Raw genomic sequence first — 6,000 nt, forward strand, 5'->3', positions numbered from 1 at the left:
TATTTGGTGATAATTCAAAAGGGGGTGTGATTGGACTTGGTAAAGTAGCTATTACACTTGATCATTCAATTACAAATGTCTTATATGTTGATTTCTTGAAATACAATCTGCTGTCCATTTCTCAATTATGTGAGATGGGCTACAATTGTCTTTTCATGGATAAGGGTGTGGAAGTCTCTAAGAGGGATGATTCCTGTATTGTCTTTACGGGTCACCTCAAGAACAAGCTTTACCTAGTTGATTTCAACAAAGGAAAAGCTAAGCTTGAGACCTGTCTAGTGGCAAAATCTAGCATGGGTTGGCTATGGCATCACCGACTAGCTCATGTTGGAATGAGGAACTTGGCCAAACTCCTAAAAGACAACCACATTCTTGGACTAACCAATATTCAATTTGAGAAAAACAGGATTTGTAGTGCTTGCCAAGCCAGAAAGTAAGTAGGTGTACCTCACCCACCAAAGAGCATCATGACCACCACACAACCACTGGAGTTGATTCACATGGATCTCTTTGGACCGGTCACCTACATAAGCATTGGGGGTAACAAATATGGTTTAGTTATTGTTGATGATTATTCCTGGTTCACTTGGGTGTTCTTTGTTTATGATAAGTCCCAGGTGCAAGAGAAAGTCAAGATATTTGCGAGAATGGCACAAAGAGAGTTCGGTCTTCCTATCAAGAAGATAAGAAGTGACAATGGGACCGAATTCAAGAACACTCTAGTTGAAGAGTTTCTTGATGATGGGGGCATCAAGCATGAGTTTTCAACTTCTTACACCCCTCAACAAAATGGTGTGGTAGAGAGGAAGAACCGTACACTTCTTGATATGGCAAGGACAATGCTAGATGAATCAAGACGTCGAACCTCTTTTGAAGTGATGCCGTCAATACCGCTTGCCATGCCATCAACCATCTCTACTTACACAAGAAACTCAAGAAGACTTCATATGAGCTTCTAACCGGTAACAAGCCTATGATGTCATACTTTAGAGTGTTTGGGTGCAAATGTTTTATACTTAATAAAAGACCCAAACCCTCTAAATTTGCACCTAAAGTTGATGAAGGCATTCTTCTTGGTTATGGATCAAATGAGCATACCTATCGTGTCTTCAACAAAACCATTGGTAGAGTTGAAGTCACAGTAGATGTGACATTTGATGAATCTAATGGCTCTCAAGTGGAGCAAGTTGATTCAAGTGTTGTAGGAAAGGAGGATCCACCATGTGAGGCAATCAAGCAAATGGCTATAGGCGATATTAGGCCACAAGAAGATCAAGCCACTGATGATGAGGATCCCCAGGCTACTGCTGCATAAATTTCCACTGACGTACTCCATCGACAAGGGTAGCACTCACCTGCTGAACATCAGTAGGGCGGTAGTGCCGCTCATAAGGGTGGCAGTGCTGCCCCATCTACCTCAGCAGCAGTTCCCTCAACTCCTACTTCACCACCTCAAGGACTCAACCTAGAGTCTATCTTTGAACAAGAAGAGGCTGGAAGTTCAGAAGAGGAACAGAGAGGTGTTGAGCACCCAAGGCTACGTCAAACTATACAACGGGATCACCCCGTTGACAACATCCTTGGAAGTATTCGAAAGGGGGTAACAACTCGTTCACATTTAGCAAATTTTTGTCACTATTACTCGTTTGTTTCCTCTTTGGAACCTCTCAAGGTAGAACAAGCACTTGGAGATCCGAATTGGGTCATGGCTATGCAAGAAGAGCTCAACAACTTTGAAAGAAATCAAGTGTGGAAATTAGTGGAAAGGCCCAATACCAATGCCATTGGTACCAAATGGGTCTTCCGCAATAAGCAAGATGAAAATGGCGTGGTGACAAGGAACAAGGCAAGATTGGTGGCTCAAGGCTTCACTCAAGTAGAGGGCTTGGACTTTGAAGAAACGTATGCACCGGTGGCAAGACTTGAGGCAATCCGAATGCTTCTAGCCTTTGCTGCCCATCATGACTTCAAATTGTACCAAATGGATGTCAAGAGTGCATTTCTCAACGGCCCAATACAAGAGTTGGTGTATGTGGAGCAGCCATCAGGGTTTGAAGATCCCAAATTTCCTCACCATGTCTATAAACTCCAAAAGGCGCTCTATGGGCTCAAGCAAGCACCAAGAGCATGGTATGAATGCCTTAAGGAATTCTTGCTCAAACAAGGCTTTGAAATAGGCAAAGCTGACCCTACACTCTTTACTCACAAAGTTAGGAATGATATATTTGTGTGCCAAATATATGTCAATGACATAATATTTGGTAGTACTAATCATGTGTATTGTGATGAGTTTAGTAGGACTATGATAAGAGATTTGAGATGTCCATGATGGGTGAGCTGAAATTCTTCCTTGGATTTCAAATCAAGCAAATGAAGGAAGGGATGTTCATTAGCCAAACCAAGTACACCCATGATATGCTCAACAAGTTTGACATGGAGAATGCCAAGCCTATCAAAACTCCCATGCCAACTAATGGACATCTTGATCTAAATGAAGAAGGGAAAGCCATCGATATCAAGGTATATCGTTCCATGATCGGCTCTTTACTTTACTTATGTGCATCTAGGCCGGACATAATGCTTAGCGTGTGCATGTGTGCTAGATTTCAAGCTAACCCGAAAGAGTGCCATTTAATGGCTATTAAAAGAATCTTGAGATATTTAGTACACACTCCTAACCTTGGCTTGTGGTATCCTAAGGGCTCCAAGTTTAATTTACTTGGCTATTCGGATTCCGATTATGCCGGTTGCAAGGTAGATAGAAAAAGCACTTCGGGGACATGTCAATTCTTTGGACAGTCTCTAGTGTCTTGGAGTTCTAAGAAGCAAAATTATGTAGCCCTTTCCACTGCCAAGGCCGAGTATGTTGCAGCCGGTGCATGCTGTGCTCAACTACTTTGGATGAGGCAAAACCCTTCATGATTACAGATGTCAATTCACCAAAGTCCCACTCTTGTGTGACAATGAAAGTGCCATAAAGCTTGCAAACAATCCTGTAAGCCACTCAAGAACCAAACATATAGACATCCGACATCATTTCTTGAGAGACCATGAAACCAAAGGAGATATCGAAATTCGTCATGTGAGCACCGAAAAATTGGCAGGGCGGTAGTGCCACCCATCCTAGCCGGCAGTGCTGCTCTCTGGAAACTGATCCATTTTCAGCCAATTTTGGCTGGGTTGCGGGGCCCATTTTCTTCTACTTATTCCTTCTTTGGCCCTCGACCCAACTCTCTCCTTCTCTCCCAGCCGATGTCGATGCCCGTGCTTCTCTCTTCCTTTCTCTCAAGCACGCGTCGCCGCCGTTCTTCATGACCTGCCACCCCAATAGTGCCGCTCCTGCAGCCGGCCTGGTCCATTCTTCGCTGGTCACTGTAGGAGGCTCTTGGCCGAGCCATTTCTTCTCTTCTCCCTCCACTCCAATGGTTTGGAAGAAAGGTGAAACCCTAACCCCTTTTTGATCTATGTAATGTGAAGCTTTTAGTCTTGGATTTCAGTTTCTAGGGGGAGTATGAAGGGTTTAGAAAGGTTTTTGATGGTTGAATCGAGTTGATTTTGGATTTCACCGGTTGGATGATTTTTGGGAGAGCGGCAATGCCGCCCATGGGACCATTAATGGCATCCCTAGCAGATTCTAACTGTAATACTCAATCTCACAAATCCGATGAAGTTCAGAATGGATTGGATTCATTTATAAAAAATTATTACTAAAATTTTCATACTCAATCTTTCAAGTTCATGGCTAGGGTTTCATGTATTCTTTGCTTCGACTGTGATTCTGAAATTGTAATGATGAATAGACAATGTTGGAAATAGGATTTAGCTAGAACGAGAAAATTGAAGATGAAATAGTGAAGCAACTGAGGGCGGCAGTGCCACCCTACCATGCTGATTCCAAATCCAGCAAAGCTTCCTAATTCATCTTCAAAATTCTTTTTCTTGTTAAAACCTGCTTGCAGCTGTGTCTAACTCATTATCTTATACAATTTCTTATCAAGTCTCATTTAATTGGATAGATGGACCAAGGAAAGAGGAAAGTACTGACAACCAAGCAAAAGGTCAAGATAGGCAGGGGACAGGCAAGCTATACTCACAGAGATAGAAATCTTGATGAAGACCTTGCTGAAGAGGAAAATATTCAGAGGATGGGAAGAACCATTCGTGTGTGGCCTAATTCTCCTTTACATCTTTCAGAGTTTGATAGCAGCTACATGAGAGATAACACTAATAGGTTCGACCTTATACCTCCACAAAATAGTGATGGTCATAGAGTTATTGATTATTCCATGAGTTGGAAGAAGACAGGTGAAGCTAGAGAGATTGATCCATACTCCTCTGACAGATCCAATGGCATTGATTATAGATTTTGGAATGCTTTCCAATCTGATTTTTATACTATAACCATTCTATCCAAGTCAAAGGGCAAGATTAGCAAGATGCAGTACATTGACTTTGGTGACTTGGAGAGCAGGAATGATCATCAGTTTGCTACAGCAATCAAGACCTGTGGCCGCTTTGAGATGACAGACATCATGAGTTTCAGGTATGATTGGAACAGGGAGATTCTTGCTTAGTTTCATGCCACTTACTTTTGGAACAGGGAAATGGATGAGCTTTATTGGATGACTGATGGGCGACATTATCGCATTGATTTTGTCACCTTCTATCGTATTCTTGGCTTTGGTCACATCCACAGGGGATATGAGAGGATACATAATGAGCGTCGCTTTGAGCCAATGGAAGTAAGCTTCATGTGGGAGGATCAAAATCTTGCATTTCCTGATTGGTCAAGGACAAAGTCAAGAGCTTTTATTACATCATGAACAATCTCTTCAGGATCACTCTCAACCCTAAAGACAATGCAACAGATTTGAATGGCTATATTACTAATGTGTTGTCTAGGTTTCCCAGCAGTGAAAAGTTTAATGTTCCAAGATTCATTTGGGTTGAGCTAGCATATGCCATGGATGATGGGAGAAGATCTTTGCCCTATGCTCCTTACCTCATGTTTATGATTGAGAGAGTGACTGACATGTGGTTCCCTAAGGATTGTGAGCATACTGTTTACAAGATCAAGAAGACCCATGGTGGCTTAGGGGGACTTGGTTCAGCTACTCAGCACACTAGTTCTGGAGGACTTGGAGGTAGTGGGGCAGCAGGTCTTCACCCTTCTAGGGCTGCACAGAGAGATATTCCTGAGCTATCCAGGGCTAGGGAACAAAAGAAGAAATCAAAGTGGGGAAAGATGAGTGCATGGATGAAGGCAATCTTTGCTCATTGTGCATATACTTCACAGACTGTTTATGAGGATAGAATGGAGAATAGGGAAGCTGTAAGGCATGCTAGGGAGATGGCAGGGCTGCCACCACTTCCACCAGTGCAGTCGCCACCTCGGTTTCCTGACTTGCCTCACCTTTCTTCTTCTGATGAGGAGCAGGATCAGTCACATGAGCACCATGATGAGCAGCAGGATGATCAGCAGCATGAACACTCATATGAGCCATTCAGTTAGTACTATGGATACCCACAGGGGCAGCATTTTGAGGAGCCTCCATTGTAGCAGGACTTTGGTGCAGAGATTCACCCTACAGAGGCTGATCCATAGGTACATGCAGCTTTGCTTCACACATACTCCAGGAGACCGCGTCCTTCGATGGATCAGGTAGGGCCTTCTACTTTAGTTAGGGCTGCACCATCGCGATGTTCAGCACGCTTCACTTCGCACACCCATGTTGCTGGACATGCCCGCGTCGACTCCGATAGTGATGCATGACTTCTCTTCTTTTTCTTCTCTTTTTGGTATTTGATGCCAAAGGGGGAGAAAATTAGAGGGGTCAATAGTTTTTCGATGCCATATGTTCTTTGCTACTGTGTTTGATGTTCAGATCCATTGAGAGTAGTTAGGTTGTGAGTTTGAGAGTCGCTCAAAACTCTATTTTATGAAATTATGCTACTTTGTGACTTAATTTGCTTCGGATATGGACATGTATTCATGGTTAT

This window comes from Miscanthus floridulus, chromosome 10, assembly GCF_019320115.1.
Source record: "Miscanthus floridulus cultivar M001 chromosome 10, ASM1932011v1, whole genome shotgun sequence".
Classification (NCBI taxonomy): Eukaryota; Viridiplantae; Streptophyta; class Magnoliopsida; order Poales; family Poaceae; genus Miscanthus; species Miscanthus floridulus.